Genomic DNA, 19,394 nt, shown 5'->3' on the forward strand with positions numbered 1-19,394 from the left:
CATCAGAGGTGGTGAACACAAACAATTGTTGTCATAGGTTCCACAAAGAGATATGTATAAGATGATGTTGACACTATTATGAGTCCTCCATTTAATTTGGTTCCTTACTGTTAGGGCCATAGATATAGATGGTAAAGAGGTCACAGATTCAGAATCTGCTCAACTTAGAAGCTGATTCTTTTTCTATAATGGCATCAGACTCGACAAGTAAGAAAAAGGTTAGTGTCTTTAAAGTACCTATTAATAATGACAGTTGGAATTGGTAGAGATTTTATCCAATGAGCCTGAAAAACTTATAACTCAATGGAGTGACTACAGAGAATATTTTGAGTGACTCAGTTGTATATTCAATAAATTCATCCTATGCCTACCCTTAAGAACCATTTGGAAAAACAGCAAGGTGCTCTGAAAAGAGTAAGAAGTTCTGATGATGTACTGATTCAAAATCCACTTCTACCATTCATAAACATTCCTCAAAAAAATTCCTAGAGAAAAGGACACTAACTAAAAATTGCCTGAGATTTTGCATTTATTACCATTTTTAAGGCTCTAAAACACCTTGTGAGGCTGGTAGTGTTATTCAGATTTTAACAACACTACTATAAAATTCAAATGAAGTTTAATAAATCCAGTTGAGGCATTTGAGAAGGAAGATACTAACAGTTCAGGGCCTGTCCCCTGGGAAAATTATTTATTAGGACTGTCTGCAATAGAGAAACAATACTACATAATTTTTAAGATTGTTATAGGACCGAATTTTTAAAATGCTAATGTCAATAATAAATGTTCACATCCTTCTTCTCTTCCTCAACCCACACTTAATTCCACTTACCTCGACATAATGTACATTCCAGTAATCATTAGATATGTCAAGTGAATTGTTTGTCTATCCCTGAAGACAGAAGGTTAGAAATTGTGAAGATATTAAGGCAAGAGGTAGAAAAAAACAATGAAATGTTTCCTAGTAGTCAATAATTCTGTACTGAGGAGCTAAAACACAGAGGTGTGAGATAGTCTCATGGAGAAGAAACAAAAAAAAATATATAGGTTGGTTTTTATCAATATGCTAGGCTTCTTTTCAAATATGCATTTCACATTTTAAATTTATTAATAAACAAATAACAGTGGCTTAGTAAGTATCAACTATGTGGAAAATATTCTTTAAAAGAGCAAAACAACAGAACAGAATGATGACCCTTTAGAAGAGGAAAAAACAAACATCTATCCTACTTTTCTCACTGGGAGTACTTCTCTACCAAAGCAGGGGGGTGAAGCTCACAGAGAATCACAGTTTTGTTGGGATAAGGAAGAAACGATTAAACCTGCTGGAATTTGTGAGCAAAACAGTGGAGAAGGGAAAGTTGGTGAGGGAGAAGATCATGAAAAACTTCACAGAGGTTAACTACATGTCATTTGCCAATGTCTGGGTTGCAGATGTCTAAGTCAAAATTCTACAATGACATAGATCACTACTACAGAGTCCAAAGACATTAAAAGGATAAGGCAGTTTTATAGACAACGTTATAACAAGAAATTTAACATTTTAGATAAAATAGATAATTCTTTGAAAAATAGAACTTAGCAAAACTGACATAAAAATAAATGAAAAATGTTAATATTCTGTATCTACTTTTTAAATTTATTTTCCTTTAGGGAGAAAAGATAAATATTTTAATTTGTTTACAAAACAAATATGTTCATAATATTTCTCTAAGTTATGGATATGTCTAGAGACAAAGTTTCCTTCAATCTGGAAGAGCAAACATGAGGGGATCAGCCATGCTTTGAACAAGAGTCGTTCAAAACAGCCATCATTGTCCTTCATTTATTCAGTTCCATGTTCCTTTTGGTCTGTTTAAATGCAGCTTTTTCATTAGTTCTGGCAATTCATACTGTAGTTTTATGATCTCAGGGTGACCAGTAACCGGTAATTGTCAAAAGTCTTTTTCGTGAATCTACTGGAAGCTGGACCATATTTAGGCAAGAGCATCAGAACAACACCGGTAAATGACAGGGTGGTCAACAATGGACATGGTTAAAGACCCGATAAGAGTTCATTATAATGCAGTCGAGAAGAAAATTTGATTATTTTTGGTAACACACAGCATTTTAACAATTCAAATGTCGAGTGATGGCACTGTACCCGGACATGTTACAACTTTAGAATTTAATTTCATTTTTGGAACACCAACAGCATTCACGCACCCAATATAATCTAAGAAGGCTTATCATTATTTGACAGTGCTTCTCATGTGACTTCACATTGCAGGTAAACTACATATATTAGTTAAGAGACTCTCTTCAGGGTTTGACTTTCTGGGAATCTGTTGAAAATCAATGAACAAACAAGCAAACAGCCAACCAACCAACCAACCAACCAACCAACATCTCAGAAGGTTTCAAGGCACATGCTTACAAAGGATCATGGATCATTATAACACTGAAAACTTCAGTATCTGTTTTGCCAAGGTGGCTCTAGGAGATTCTACAGGAGGTACTTTTTAAATTTAATTTCTAATCAAATCCTTTTTTCTTTCCATAAAGAAAAAACTAAGTCCAGATATTTTCACAGGTGAATTCTTCCCAACAATTAAAGAATTAACAAACAGTAAAATTTCACTAATTCTTAAAAATATAGTGGACAGAGTATATTCTATCTTGGCTTTTATGAGCTAATCCTAATTCTGATACCAAAAACTGAAAAATAAAATATCAGAAAAAGCAATTATACTTTGACCTCACTCTTGAAAATAGATATAAAAATCATTAAATTATGAAAAATTCATATCTGGTAATGTACAAATGAGATCTAGTCCTCTATGAAATGAAGTTTATTCCAGGTATGTCAGGTTAGAGTAACATTCAAAACTCAATTTTTTTTTTGCTTTTTTAACAGAATAAAGAAGAAAAAAACATGATTGATTAGAGTAGTTATCTACTGCTAACATTATACTTTATGGTGAGAATTTGAATGCTTCCCCCTCAACTCAGAACAAGGCAAGAATTTCTGCTCTTGCCACTAATCAATATTGTATTTGAAATCTTAACCAGGTAAATAAAACAAGATAAAGAAATAAAAGATAAGCAAATTTGGAAGAATTAAAATAGTCTCTATTCATAGATGATGATGTGACCATCTATATGGAACATCCTAAGGAATCTATAGAACAAATATCATAACTAATCAAGAGTACAGTATCTAAAGACCATATTTTTACAAATAGACTTTTACATATTATCAGCAAACTGGGTAATAAAATTTTAAATGGCACTTACAGTATTAATAAAAAATTTCTACCATTTAGAAATAATAGGACCTTTATCTTAAAACTACAAAACTAGGGGTTCTTGGGTGGCTCATTTGGTTAATCACCTGACTCTTCAGTTTGGTGCAGATCATAATCTGTGTCACAAGATCAAGCCCCACATTGGGCTGTATGTTCAGCACAGAGTCTGCTTGGACTCTTCTCTCTCCTCTCCTTCTACCCTGCCCCTACCCTGCACTTTTCTCCTAAATGAATAAATAAAATCTTTTAAAACTACATAACTAAATAAACAAATGGAAAGACTTGTCCTGTTAACTGGTTAGAAGACTCAACATTATCAAACAAACAAGCAAACAAAATTGACATATGCCACAACATGTGTGAACCTGAAACATTATGCTCAGCAAAAGAAACCAAATACAAAAGAGCACATTATGCATGATTGTGTTTAGATAAAATTCAGTAAAAGAAAACACTAACCTATGGTGATGGATCAGACCTGTGGCCAAAGGGCACAAAGGAATTTTCTAAAGAAATGCAAATATTCATACCTCGACTGAAGGATAGTAGACAATGTACACTTGAGAGGTTTACGTAGACATGCATATGTAAAAATTATACAGTTAAGATCTGAACTGTTTCCAAGTCCATGTTCAGTCAGGTCATTTTGTTAGCTTGAAATTGGCCATAATGGAAGTATCTACACATGGAAATCTATAAATACCACAAATCAAGTTTTCATTTTATCAAACCACTGTCAAGATCCCTATCTAGGTGATTGCTATCATAACAAATAAAAGCCTGAGACTGTTGACATCCAGCTACCATAGAGACTGAGCAAAAGAAAAATGTTGTCTGCAGCAAATGAGAGAAGAGAAATGAAAGAGATATTTAAAGAGAACCAAAGATAAGAGACTGAACAAGATATCCAACAACACTGGAAAAAGCATGGCATCACCTACAGAAAGAGGATGAACAGGGAATTCCAGTTAAGGACTGGCCAGCTGCTGTCTTTCTTAACTCCCTGAAATACCTCTGAAGACTCAAGGAAGGTGAATCTCGCAGACTGATAACAATCCTGGCAGAACAAAGTTATCAAATGCCATTAACTGTAAGACCCAAGCAGCTAATTTCATTTTGGTCATTTTCTTCACAGCATCTATCATTATCTGGTATAATGCCACGCATTTTTTTATTTTAACACTGTCACCCCATCAACGGAATTAGAAGGAGGGCAGGATCTTTGTCACACTTTTAACCAAAGTAATGCCAGAACCTAGACAATATCTAGGACATTATAGGTGGACAATAAATATCAGTGGAATGAATCAATAAATAAGGGGGAAAAACAGCATTCTTACATGGAAGAGGTGAGGTTTTAAGTGTTCTGTATCCAACAAGTCCGTGACTAGAGAAGGGAGTTTGGTCTTTGATAAGGCATTCAATTACTTTCCTGTTGACTGCAAGAGATAGATAGGGTAAGCCGGCTGGAGATGCACAGGTGACAGCTGACTCTAGGTTGGACTTTCCAGGGATGAACACATAGATGTGCAATATAAATGATGGTTATTCTCTAAAGGGGGCTTTACACCAACTTTTTGTTATTTTACTTGTTCTTTTATCCTTAAAGAGAGCTTTGGGAGACCCATATCCACTCAAGCCTAAGTTTTTTGTCTTGTTTAATTAAAAGAGAAAACATTTTGAGCACACAATGATGTGAGAAAATAGCTATCAAGTGATTCGTGGAAGGAAATTTTTAACAACAAAGGAGCAAGCATATACACTCATGGAATTACTCATTTTCAGTGAACTCTGGAGAAAACAGACTACAAGAGAATTGCTAGTGCTGCCAATTTGACCTTATGCCAAAGCAGTGAGATCCTGTTTTAAAGTAATCTAGCATTTTCTTTAGCCTCCAGTGAGATTGTTAACACTCACTTGAAGTATAACTTTCCTTCCTAACAAAGAGAGAATCAAAACATGAGAAAAATTTCCCAACAATGAGGAGAAACCAATAGTTCAGTCTCTTCTCTCCCTCACTTCCTATGTAATAACTTAAATTGCGACCCACCAAAAAAAAAAAAAAAAAATTCTACAAAAAAAATTAAATTTATTGACCCCAAGCTACATTTTTGTTTTTGATATCCATTTGTTTTTAGTAAAGATAACAAAATTTTTCCCTGAAGAAAAAAATGCCTCAAAAAAATCAGAAAACAAAGGGACAACTAGGTGGCTCAGTGGTTGAGCATCTGCCTTCAGCTCAGGTTGTGATCCCGGGGTCCTGGGATCAAGTTCCACATCAGGGTCCTGGCAGGAAGTCTGCTTCTCCCTCTGCCTACATCTCTGCCTCTGTGTCTCTCATGAATAAATAAATAAATAAATAAATAAATAAATAAATAAATAAATAAATAAATAAAATCTTTTTTAAAAAAGCCAAAGGCAAGAACTTAGAATGGGATCTTTTCATCTTGAATAAATAATCTTAAGTTGAAAATACTAGAACTTTTCTGGGCAATATTCAGGTTTTATTATTTAATAGTAGACTTACACTTTTCATATGAACTTAAGAAAGATGGGGGGGGGGGAAGTAAATCTAAGTTTCCTCCTACCCTCACCCTGCATTCACAATGGTGAAAAGAGTAAAGGAAATCAGATCCCATGTATCTATCCTTCCCCTTCATCCTGCTCAGTAGAATAGGTCAGAATAAATGGACATGACCAACCACGTCAACTTCCTAGCAAGTTTCACGTGATAGTTCATTCAGTCCTCATAGTAATGAAATAAAGTAGTTGATCAGAAGACCATAGTAAAGTGGTGGTACACATGGATATATTTTATACAGAGGGGGACAAGAGAAACCCAGGAGCCCTGGAACAGTTTGGTTCATAAACAATTACCAATATTGCTGCCACTGAGGAAAAATAAATATTCAAGAGAGTGAAAAAATACAAGGGTATGTTATTTCTAGCTAGACTTTGGCTCCACACTCCAGGATATTCTTTGGGGTGACCTCAACTAGCCCCACATAGGAAAGTATTTTGCCTAGGCCAGATGCAGTGAAAGAACAAGCCAGAAAGTTTCTCTGTAACCTTGAATCTTAACTGGCTTTAAAGTCTTCCAGCATTTTGTAGTTCTATTAGGCCCCCTTATCTACATATTTAGAAGCATGAGAAAAGTGCAGAGAGTCAAAGATGTCTGGGCTTTTATCCAGGAAGAACTGGGTATTTCTGTCACCTCTCTACTCTTTCGGAAGTAAGAAGAGCAACAAAGAGATCAACGTCTGTGCCATTTCATAAGAAAGATTTTTTTTTACCTTAGTTTCATAAAAAAAAAAGATTAAAAAAGTGGTACTCCCATATGAGCTAAACTTTAATTCTTTCCATTAACACAATAATGAGTAAAATGATTTCAAACTTATTAAATATTTTGGATAATTTTTACAAGCAAAATAATTACTAGAATGCTGAAATTAAAATAACATTTATAAATTCATTGGAAGGATTTCCCAATGTCACACAAACACACAGCCAAGACCCATGAAAAGATGGAACTTGGGTGGTTTCTTAGTACTCCAATACCACACAAGGCTTTTCATGGTAGGACTTCCCCACATTCACACTTTAAAAATTTTTTTCCAAATACATAGGATTTTTTATACCATTCCAAATGTTCACTATGTACTTCCAGACATTGCACTAACCCTTTTCCTTCCCTCTTCTATATTTTCTGTCTTTTCTAATCCCTACTTATCTTTCAAGCATCAAGACTCAGATTGTGTCACTTATTCAGAAAGTCTTCTGTGACACTCCACCTCCAAAGTCTTGTTCAAGTATCACTATGTGTATGCCTCTATTATTTAATAATAAACACCAGTATGAACAATAATGCTGGCTAACCTATTATATGTCAGACATTGTGATAGTTTATTGAATCATTTTATCTATACAACTTTTTGTGTCTCAATTACTAATGGCATATCATACATGATGAATTACCATCCAAGGCTATACAGCCCTAAGTGATACAATTTAGACTCGCAATCCAGTTGTATCATCAGACTCCCGAGCTGAGACTGCTAACTACTATGCTATATTCTCAATTCTCACTATTTATTATCTTTGTTTATTTTTCTCTCTACACTAAATTTTAATCAACTTAAATGCATTAACTGTATCTTTGATATTTGGATTGCCAACAGCTTTTATGCTCAACTTTTCCAATAGGTGGTCATTAAAATGTAAAATAAGGATACATAAAAAAATAATGATTTATGTCTTGAGATACCTATCGCTTCAACTGTTCCATTACTGAATGCTGGAGGGAAATGGTGAGAACAAAGGTGAGATAGCTCAGACAATGGAAGAAAGATCCAGTATCAAAACAATATGTGGAAGATCAGCTTTAAGAACTTCTTTTGTGCTCATCAGTCTATAACCATTTGTTGACACACAAGGGCACTCAAGCAGCCCAAACAGTGGACTTGGGCTTATACAGTCCTCACCCCTGATTCCTTCTCATCCTCCATTCACAGCTGTTTAAGAGAATGGTTGTTAAAGAAATAAAAAGATATCATCAGACCTAGGGAGATGCAATCGATTCTACAACACTGGCTCCAAGCCACTAAAGGACATAAAACAAGAGCTTAACCATAACCATCTCTGGAGTAGCAAAAGAAAAATATCTACAGTGAAAGATCATTTTTCAAAATTGATCACTACTTAGTGACCATCTTAAAGCTGATTAACCCAAAACTGTAGGAAATCAGACTAACTGGGTACTCTTTGGGTTATACAGACCTAGAAATACAGCAAGTAATGCAAAGCTACCTTAAGTATATTCCAACAACTGTGCAAAATGCTTCACTACAAAAATTATACAAGAATCACTCAAATGCAAAAATTTGATTATTTTCTATGTAACTTTTCTATGCAATTCTTAGAATGTTACATAATGTAGGCAGAATTGCTCCTGGACATATTGTTGGGAAATTCTTCTAAAGTCTCTAAGTAGAATTCAGTAGAATCATTGACAAGAGTGCACACATTTCATCCACTGTGTAATACTGAATAACTTTTCATTTATGCACAAAGGGGTGTATGCATATATTATATTTCTCTTTCACTAGAAAGTAAGCTTCTTGAGGGCTTGGATTTGGGGGGTTTTGTTCATGGACATAACCTAGTATTTAGAACAATGACTAAACATCAGTTGGTACTCTATAAATATTTAACAAAAGGATAGCTCACCTGTTGGGAAAAGTGAAGGTATGAAATAAATTATCAGCTAAAGGATAGGAGCTACTGAGGGCCAGCCAAAAGGAGTGAAAGCCAGAGTCAGTATTGAGTCCGAAACCAAGCTAGCAATAGAGAAAACTCAAAATTCAGAACTCGAGGCAAAGACAAGAAATCAGAGAAGTCATATGTTCCAAGCCTCCTCTATTTCTGGTGAACAGCATCCTAACATAAACAGATATTCTGGGGATGCCTGGGTGGCTCAGCAGCTGAGCATATGTGTTCAGCTCAGGGCATGATCCCGGAATCTGGAATTGAGTCCCACATCAGGGTCCTCCCGGGGGGCCTGCTTCTCCCTCTGCCTGTGTCTCTGCTTCTGTGTGTCTCTCATGAATAAATAAATAAAATCTTAAAAAAAAAAAAAAAGCAGATACTCAAACATGGCATTTGTGTTTGCATGGTACCACTGCAAGCTATCTGAAGTGATCAGCATCTTACCAAGCTAATAATATAAGACCAATACTTGAGTTCTGTCTTTTCAAAACTCCACTTGATGACTTTACTTTCTACTTTCAAAACTGGATGACTTTGCTTTTTTGTAATTGTCGATCCCTAATTGAAATTACAATATGTGGCCCATTTCCTAATAAAATCAATTAGAGGTTTCTTACATTATCTTTAAAAACCTTCAGGTTTCTTCATTCCATGTCCCTACAAATGACAATTCTATTTTCTCCTATCCTTTCAATTAAACTTTTGATTGAGTTACTTATTTTGTTTTTATTTATTTTTCACTTCAATTCACTACACTGACACCTGACCTTGTAATTCCACATAAACAACCCTTGCTAAGATCACCCTTAATCTTATATCAGGATCCCCCATATAATTAAATTCAAGAGGCATCTTTCAATTTTTGTCTCATATGACTTACACTGGACAAAAATTAACCATTTTCTTCTTTCTCATATGCACTTTTTTCTCAATATATATGATAAAAATATTTTTTGGTTTTCTTCACTATCCATCTGGTTAATTTTCTTCCATTTCTTTCAAAGGCCCATCTTCTACTTAGCCACTAAAAGATAATATTACTCCAAGCTAAGTCTCACTTCTTTTTCTGTTTTGCTCTGTATTTTCTTAGGGAGCAATCTCATCCACTCCCACAATTTCAATTACCACCTAACCGGTACTGAAGTCAGGCCTTTCCTAGGCATCCAGACCTATAACTTCTAAAAGCTTACTGAACATCTCTATTTGATGTTTAAAAGGACCTAAAATTCACAACATCCAAAATGACTCATAATAATAACAGCAACTTACTAAGCTCTTGCTCTGCACCACATAATGTACTCAGTAAGTTAGGTAACACCATCATCATAATCCTCATTTTATAGATGAGGAAAATGAGGCATAAAGAAGATAAATAAATTGTCTAAGTCCATAACGGCTAACCAGTCTCAGATCCAAGAATTAAGTCCAGACCTCCTGGATGCAGAGATCAATTTCATAACCACTGTATCAAAATGCCTCCCAATTCCTGTCTTTCAGTATTATCCATTCTCCTGGCCTTTAGTATTATCCGTCTCTGTGAACGGTCCCTTACTGGTAACCTATCACAAGGTACAAGAGAAACAATTCAATTGTTCTTCTGCCTCATCTGACTGCCAGGTCAACTATGCTCTACAGAGACAGCTTTCCTCTTGCTTCTCCAGAAGAATCTTCAGGGTACCCTGTATCTTATTTGCTCAGTCAAGACACACTAAAAAAATTTCTAATTTTACTAGTTACCATGGCCCATCTAATAGTTACAAAATCCAAAATAGATTTCATCTACTTTTATGGCTTCCCTTTCTATACCCTTGGCCCAATCTAAACATTTTCCCTCATCCTGACTATTGTTCAATAACTTACTATTTTCCCATCATGCACTCTGATAACTTTTGGAGGTTTTCTAAACGGAAACCTGAGTGATCTTTCCAAACATAAATCTGATCAGATCACCTGCTGCTTAAACTACTTCAATGGAAACTCCCTTCTCAGAGACCAGAACCGAAATCGAAATCCTTAACCTGCCCTCTGGGCCTCTGTAAACTCTGGCTGTTCTCTCTTTCTGCATACTCATCATATTACTCTCTGCACCTTGATTCAATCAGACTTTTTTTTTTTTTTCCACTTCTTTGAATTAATTATACTCTTCTTGCTTCTGGGCCTTTGCACATACTCCCTTCTCTATCTGTAATGTTCTCTCAAAATTCTTTACTTTAGTTAACTTCCATTCATCTTTCAGATCTCAGCTTAAATTTATTTCCATCAGGAGAAAACTCCCTTTAGCAGTCATTATAAGTCAAGTTCCTTTGCTCTCCTAAAATCAGGTTCTTGTCCTTCAGGGCCTTTACATCCGTTTTAATCATTCATTTCCGCGTGTAATTAGACTGTGACAGGGATTTTGCCTATTTTACTTCCTGATATATCCCTAGCACTGAGCTCAACACCTCCTTACTTTATAGAATAGTAGATGAATGTTAGTCCAGTGTACAATAACTATGGTAATATGCTTTTTAAGCTATAAAGCCTATTAGTATAACACCCTATTTATTAAAAAATTCTGCCCTTCAAATGATACTAGTATTTGGTATTTTAGCATTGTATTAATTAGACAGATCAAAAATCATTACATATGTCCATAAATATATTTAATAAAAATATGAGGGTACAAGTTATATTTTTCCATACTTATAAATTTTCCTAAGGATGAACTGATTTTTTATGTCATAAAATCTTAATAATCCCCACATGGATCAGTCAGTATCATTCTTCCATGACCTCAGATCATACCATCTGTCCCACAAACACATGGCCTGGACCACAGGGAAGACAGAGTGATTTGCTTTAAATGGATTAGGACAAAATTAATTTCCACAACTTGAAAAATTACTGGTTAGCATTAAATCACATCACATTATATACAATGTAATAATGCTGCTCTGTTCTGCAGAGAGGTAATGAGATGACAGTATAGGACAGTGAAAACAACATGGGCCCATGGATTAGACTGATCTGGATTTGAATCTTGCTTCTGCCAAGGACCAACTATACAGCCATGAGAAAGCATCTTATTCTAAACCTAATATTCTATCTACAAAAATGGAAATTATAAGTACCTTTTTCATAGAATTGTAAGAAGATTAAATAGGGTATAAGATCTAATGTTGCAATTGAGTTTTCCAGCAACCAAAAAATTATCCATAGATTTGCTAATCCTAAATCAACCAATGTTGAAATTTGAGGTTATCTCAACACATCGGTTTTCCCCATACTGATAATTTTTCAGTTACACCTTCAACAATAAACCTTTATTTTCTATCTAACAATTCCAAAGAGGTTTTGGTCATATTTTAGTAGTTGTTTCCTTTAAGTAATCTGACATTTCTCTTTTTGCAATATATTACTGACTGCTAACACAAATTACAAGTAGTTTATATACAATATTCTCACTAGCAGAGTATAGGTATAGTATGCTTGTATTTGATCAAGCAAGGGTAAAGATCCTCACTCATTTGGAAACCACAATTTAAATAAATCAGTTGGCTTCTGGGAAGCAATTTTGATGTTCTTTCTGTCTAAGGAGTTTTGTCTCCTAAAATGAGGAAACTGTGTGAAATGCTTTAAAACTATTTCAATGTTTTAAATACATAAGGTAAAATATACACCTTGTGTACTAGACAAGTCAGCCATGTCTCTTTTATATATTTCTTATGATGACCTTGTATATCATACAAACTCCCAAATAAGAGTACATACAAACATAACTCCCAAATAAGAGTCATCCTATTTAGAAGAAAATCACTTTTCCAACTCAGATGTATGTATCAATCTTCACTTGAAGTTAACTTATTTTCTCCTTTCAGAATGACTTCAAATCAGAAGATTATTTGTCAAATTGAATATTTACAAAGGGACTCATTTCTCAGGGTAACTCACATTTATGATAACCCAAAAGCTAAAGCTATTGCAAAGAGGACTTAAAATAGATGAACAACTTGAAGCAAAAAAAAAATACCATTCATACACTAGGATTACCTCTGTTCTTTCAGAAAACTTAGTATTCTACACATAATACTAAAATATTTCATGAAGAAAGTGGATGAGGAAGAGGAGGATGTTATAAATTAAATGCCAGAATGATCTCTGCCATAAGTGAATCACACTGGATTTGCATAGTTTGTCCTGTGAGGTTACTTATTTCTCCCAAAACTATAGCCAAGAATTGTGATAAATTTCTCATTCTAAATGATGTCTGATACTATAGCTCAGGTACTCCCATATCAATATGTAGTAGAAAATGAAGTTGAGTATAGCTTTATAAAGTTTTTTTTCAATATATTTAGACAATCACTAACCATGAAGTCTTCAAGCCCCATTGGGGGCTTCATTTTAAGATGAGAATAATCAGATGTAGGACTAAGTTACAGAATTTTAGATGTCAAAGACACAGGGGTAGTGGAGATGAGGCAGAGTTAGTAGGGGGTCAAGGGAGAACACTTACAATTAAGGGGTCAAGAAAGAAACTGCATTCTGCAAAGGAAAATAAAAAGATCTGGCCAGATAGGAAAGGAGATATGGAAAACTGAGAAATGTAAATTATGCTATTTAAGCAAAAGGTAGTAACCTTCTCTTCCAGGTACAACAGAGGCCAAAAAGATGTGGGCTGAAAAGCCCCATAGGGTTTTGTACTGAGTACACCATACTCTATACATTACTCCTCAATTTAAATGTTATTGAGTACTTTTATATGCATTATTCAGTTTAATTCTCAAAACATGCAAGATTAGCATGGTAATATATTAGAACGTCTACAAATAAAAAACACAACTTCGACCCACTGAATTATGTAAGATCTTATAGCTAAATGAGAAAGCCAGGAAAATAGATTTTATTTGTAATAACAGTAATATTAACGTTAAATAAATATGTACTTATTTAATAAGTAAAAGGTACTGTTATTAGCTCATTATCATCTCATTTAATCTTTTCAATGACCTTATGAGGTATGTTTTGTTATCCCCATGCCACAGAATGTTTGGCGGTTAAAGGTTAAATGCCTTGCCCAAGGTCATATGACTAGTATTTTGAAGGATACTTTGATGAGACAATCTGCTTTTCCAGATTCTTGTCTCTCTCAGTCATTTGTCTGATACTGTGAGATACAAGTAATTGATTATTTCACCCTAGTTAAAAAAAATAAAAAAAAAAAACAAAAACTCCCTATTTATCTTATCCCACATATTAAAGATCATGTGAGTCTGATCATACATTTGAACTTTTCTTCTACCCTACCAATATTTTCCAAGTAGAAATTCTGGTCAGAGAACAAGCCTTCAGGTTCACATTAAGCCCAGTTATCAAACATTGTTTTATAATTCAACTTGAACACCTGTGACAATTAATTTAACAGTCCTAGTGGCTTGCCCTGTTCATATCTTCCAACACAAACAAAATACTTTTCCCCTTTAGTTTTCATCTCTCTTAAGTCCATTTATCCATTAAATATGCATCAAGGTATTTAGTTGATGTGATCTAATTCAGCTAAGGATGAAATTGGAGTTGGACCCAACTTTTGCCCCTCACAGGACACGTAAGCTTTGACAAGTAATTTTTCCTTTTGGAGACCAATTCCTTTACTTAATAAACTGAGAATGTCAAAACTTTGTCCATGGGGCTTCCATGAAAATGAAATGGCATAGTACTTCTAAGAGTGTCTGACACATATCATGACTTCATTAAATACTTAAGATTCATGAGAAAAAAACTGTACAAAAATTAGCTTTAAAAATGGACCAATGTTTCTCTATTAGTAATTTATTTGTTATATCATAGTTTAAGTAGAGTTTATTTCTTACTTTGGATTTATTACTAAAAATATGATAGAAATTATTTGTTCATTACAAGTCACTAAAAATTCTATTTTAGCCTTAGTACAATCATGTGACTCCACTGTTTCCCTATCATATTAAAAGAGAGCTTTAAATTTGATCACACAGTTATCTTGGGTTTTTCTTTCCTTTTAGTTTTAGCTCTTCACTGTCTAGATGGCTACTGACTGGTATAGAACCAGAGATGTAGTTTTGCAACTTTTACTGGTATAATACTTAGCTAATATATGTTGCAAATTTTACTGGAGTAGATCTGATCATTGGAATCAGGGCTTAGGTCAATACCACATTTTATTTAGTTACTTAACCTTTACCTCTGCAGGCAATACATGTCTTTAACAATTAAACTATCTTTTCCAAATTATCAACCCCCTGAGCTCCTGCCCAGCAGACATACTTTGAAAAGTAGAGTTATATATTCAAATTTGTCAATTCCTCCCTTAAGATTCTCACTACGTATACACTCTTTTTCTGAAACTTCAATTAGCATCTAAGAGCACACTTTGAGTAATGCTAATTGAGAATGTTCTTTCTTCAAAATATGGTATATATTAACCTTGAAACATTTTTTGTTATTTTGTGGGGATTTTATATACTCACGTAACTGAAAACTCCAGAGAAGTAGGGCAGGTTTCCCATAAAGCTTGATCTTAATAATTCAAAGCATAACACTAAGACCTAGTTTCTCAAGGTTCTACACTGGCCTCACACTATCTTTACACTATGGACTCTCTGCAGCTACTCTCCAAAAACAAACAATGGTACAGCTGGATGCAGGGGGAGGAGAAAGGGGCAAAGGATCCAAAGCCTACATTTAAAGCATTTCTGGTTTCTATGATGTAAATACTCCCAATATGGCCACTTCAAGCTACCCTTGTGATGTCACTGAATGCAGAGTGGATTATACAATCAGCTCTCAGGAGCCGGTTAAGGGTCAGCTCACCTCTGACTGTTGCAGTGCTAATGTTCAGATTTTTTACATTACCAAGTCCTGAGGGACAGCTAGAGTTTCTTCTCAGTAGCTACTGAGGAACAAGGAGGAAATGTCTTTTCCCCAAACCATTCCCTAGTTTTTGCCAGTGTCTTATGAACTCCAGTGGATTACATAATCATACTTGATGCAATTTCTAGGGAATTAAAAGTACTAATTGGCTTAAGTTAGTCCAGGGTTCACTCTTTGATCTGTGGACCATACCACCCAAATGTTCATCTGGAGAGAAGAGAGTGAAAATCCCATTCAGAAAAAAAGAGAATTGCTAATGGGAAAAAAAATCATATAAAAGAAAAACCACTTAGATACCATGATTAGCACCATACTACTTGATTGCAAGCTCTATGAAAGTAGAGGCATCTCTATACCAATCTTCCTTTTTACTGATAGTCCTGATAAGCAACACCAAAAGCAGCCTTCACGCTCAGGAGAGAACACTGCGCCTCCTCCTCCTGGTTTCGGGTACCCTACACGTTCAGAGAAATTTCTCTAGTAACAAACTATAGAAATGATCCCTGAAAGTATAGTCTTTCTGATAGTCCTGATAAACATTCAATAAATTCTTGTTGAATGAAAGTAGTAGGCACTCAATGTTTTTGACTGGATAAGTTTTAAAAGTCACTATTTTTTTAAATAGCTCAATTACTAGCTTGTCTTTAAGATTTTCCTTCAATTTTGATAGTTAGGCCAGTATCAGTAACAATAGCTTTGAAGTCATGTTAGAGTGATTTATACCCTCCAAAATGATCCACAGTCATTATATTAAATTCTAGCCTATGTCAGGTTATGCCATGGACCAGTATATTTTTCTAGTTTTTTACTGAGAATTAACCCGTTTCCATGCACCAAACAATACTGTTATCATAAAAGAACCTGCTTCAAAACGCTAATAGGCATTTAACTTACTGCAGCATCCAACTAATGGAGCATGCAAAAGGACTTTACAGTGGTAGCAATACATGATGTTGAGGAAAACAAAGATCAACCAGATAAAGAGCCATCTGTGTTCATCCACAGGCACTGCTTCAATGTCAGCAGGTCATTATTGATTAATTTAAGGGCTTTTTCTATATTTTGGAGGTGAACACCTGAAATAATTTAGAAGTAGCAAACAGACAAGCATCTCTTTTTTATTTCCTCTGCATATAGCAGTTTTGCAAATGTTAAAATAGCTACTCAATTGTTTTCTCCCTAGTGTCCTATGTATTCTGTGGACTATGTGGAGATTAATAGCAGCCTGCAATAATCTGTTGTCCTTTGTGAAAAAAACTATGCTGCTGTTTCTGGAAAGAAATAATTGGTACGTAGCTTATAGAGTCAACGTCTGAATTTAATGGAGCATAAAGGGGTGGTATTTCTCATGAAGGAGGCATATTATCCGTTTAAACAGCTTTCAGTCTTGCACATAAATTAGGCCTTCAACAAGCTTTGGAAAAAGAGAAACCACACAGTAATGAATTAACATGCTTGCATATTCCTAACAAAGAAGCCATCTCTTTGAAAAGAAAAGAAAGCTCCAGTGTCTCTGCTACATTTGGAAATCTGAAATTAATTATTGACTTTTCCATATTGTTTGCAACCACTTTGTTTGCCCATTTATTGTAAAATGTATATATGGTAATTGTTTTACAGGAGCTCATAAAACTCAGACTGCAAATGAGATAATGTATGACCAATTTATCGCATATGCCCTTCAGACATAGTGCTCCACCTGGCATAAATGAGAAGTGGTCAATGCACACTTTGTCAAGGTCTCTTCTTAACAGCACCAAAGCAAGAAAATGAAATGGGAAATTCTCATGTAGCTGCAACTGGAAAACATTTTATATTTTTCCTCTCAAATAGTCCCCATACCATTTAAAAACTGATTTGGAGTGGTTTCTAGGATCAATTTTGGTAACTATGCTTATGCTAAAAATGGCAATAATTTCTAGAGTACAGAACCTCACAAACTCTTTCCCCATCTAGTATATATAATACCACAATTTCTACTTTTTGAAAATGAAATTTACCATATATCTATTGAACTTCCAATAAATTTAAGGAAAAATAAATATGAAACATACTTCTCAAGTTACATTCTCTGTATATCATAGCAGCTTTGTCAGCTAGAAGGAACCTTATTCAATTAAACCCAAACCACCAGGCAAGACTTCCCAACACCCAATAACTTCTCCTAGGAATGGAGATTCCACATCTACTTATAATAGCTTGTTCCAAGAGTTAATATCAATAACCCATTCCACTAAGACCTTTCCTCCACTGAATTAAAACCATCCTGCCTGGGAGTTGACTTACTCAGTTACTTCTTATGTCATTACGTGGTAAACAGGGAGACAGTACATCTTATTTAGACCCTTTTACAAAAGACCCTGCAAGATATAATGAAATTAGATCTAACTTCAAACTGATTAGTAACCTAATATAGCTATACTGCTTAAAGGAGATTGTATTTAAGCATAAAATATTTATGTAGCAAATTAGAGAAAATCAAGAAGAAACTCAGTCATTTCAAAACAAGATAACAGAGAACTTTCCAAATAGAGAAAGCTCCAAATATACAATGTTATATTAATAAGGGGTAGTATAATGCAGAGGAATTATCAACAGTAAGATCATTTATTAAAGGGTGGTGACCCTGAACTTCAAATTCAATTAAGAATTTCTCCCTTGAAAAAAAATTCTCCCTTGACTTGATATTTTTAAGTTCCTACAAGGACCAGAATTGGAAGTAAATGTACTTAAAAAAAGAAGAAGAAGAAGAAGAAGTAAATGTACTGCCATATACTATGTCACCATGCCTCACCCACTAAGTGTTGGGTTTTCCATAAATGTGTCAATTCATTATACACAGGAGCAGGGCATTCGTTTTTGTGTTTTATTTTGTTTTGTTTGGGCTAATAAAGGAAAAGAGAGACTTTAATGGTTAAAAGAATATATGTGGGGAATCAGTCAAAATGAGGTTAAGAATGCAATCTGTACCACCTGAGAGCTGTGTGGTCTCCTACATAATACTTAACTACTCAGTCTCAGTTCTCTCATCTCTAAATGGCAATGACAGTACCAACCTCTTAGCATGAGGATTTTATAAGATCATGCGTGTAATGAATATAAAACACTATTGGATTACCGACTATGTGTTCAATGATGTTACTGGTTGTTGGCTATTGTGTCCTTATAGTTGTGTTGTTGTCTTAATCTTCTCTGAAGGTAGAAAAGAAAAAATATTATATTTTCCTGGTATTTTTTAAGGTAAACTAGATTAACATCTGTGCCTTTTTATACGTGGTATTAAAGAAAATTGAGTACTGCAATTGACAAGCAAACAAGCTACAGTAAATATAAATATTCTTTAAATCCCTTATTCAAGTAATTAGGGGGAAAAAGAATTGAGTATGGGAGAAATATAAAAAGCTAATTAGGATTATAAACTCCACTTATTTAAAAAATAAACTAATGGGAAATGAAAAAAAAATTCCTTTTCTTGCAAAAATAATTTCCTTTAGGAAATTCTAACTAATTTGAGGCAATGATCATTGTACCTTGGATTAACTCTACTCAAGAAACATTTTGGTATTTTGGAAATATAGGGCTATGAAAGCAGACAAATTTGTGTTATTACAGATCTTTCCCTTACACTTTCCTTAGTGTCTCTGAATATCAGGCTCATATTTTACAGAGTGGAAATAGTAATACAAGATTGTTTTGAGAATGAAGTATTATAGTGTTTATGTTGCAAGGTCACACATTTATTTAAACTATTCTCACATATAGAAAGGAGATATAGCTTCTTCATGTTCCATAACTGGTCTGAGATTTCTCTGAGTTTCCTCACTTCTCACCTCACAGGAGAACAAAGAAATAAAGCAGTAACAACAGAATACGATAAATTCAATTCCATCCGATATTTAAATACTTTTTTTGGTAAATAAATACTTTTTGGAAAAATCATTTTTTTTATATCTCCTT

The 19,394-nt window shown here is 34.4% G+C and overlaps 1 pseudogene; it reads right to left on the reverse strand.

Annotated features, from left to right (window-relative positions):
• Positions 1–15,721: 15,721 nt before the first annotated feature.
• LOC129495329 (small nucleolar RNA U3) lies at positions 15,722–15,956 on the reverse strand (annotated as a pseudogene).
• Between the last annotated feature and the right edge of the window lie 3,438 nt (positions 15,957–19,394).

Source organism: Nyctereutes procyonoides, unplaced genomic scaffold (genome assembly GCF_905146905.1).
Source record: "Nyctereutes procyonoides isolate TBG_1078 unplaced genomic scaffold, NYPRO_anot_genome, whole genome shotgun sequence".
NCBI lineage: Eukaryota > Metazoa > Chordata > Mammalia > Carnivora > Canidae > Nyctereutes > Nyctereutes procyonoides.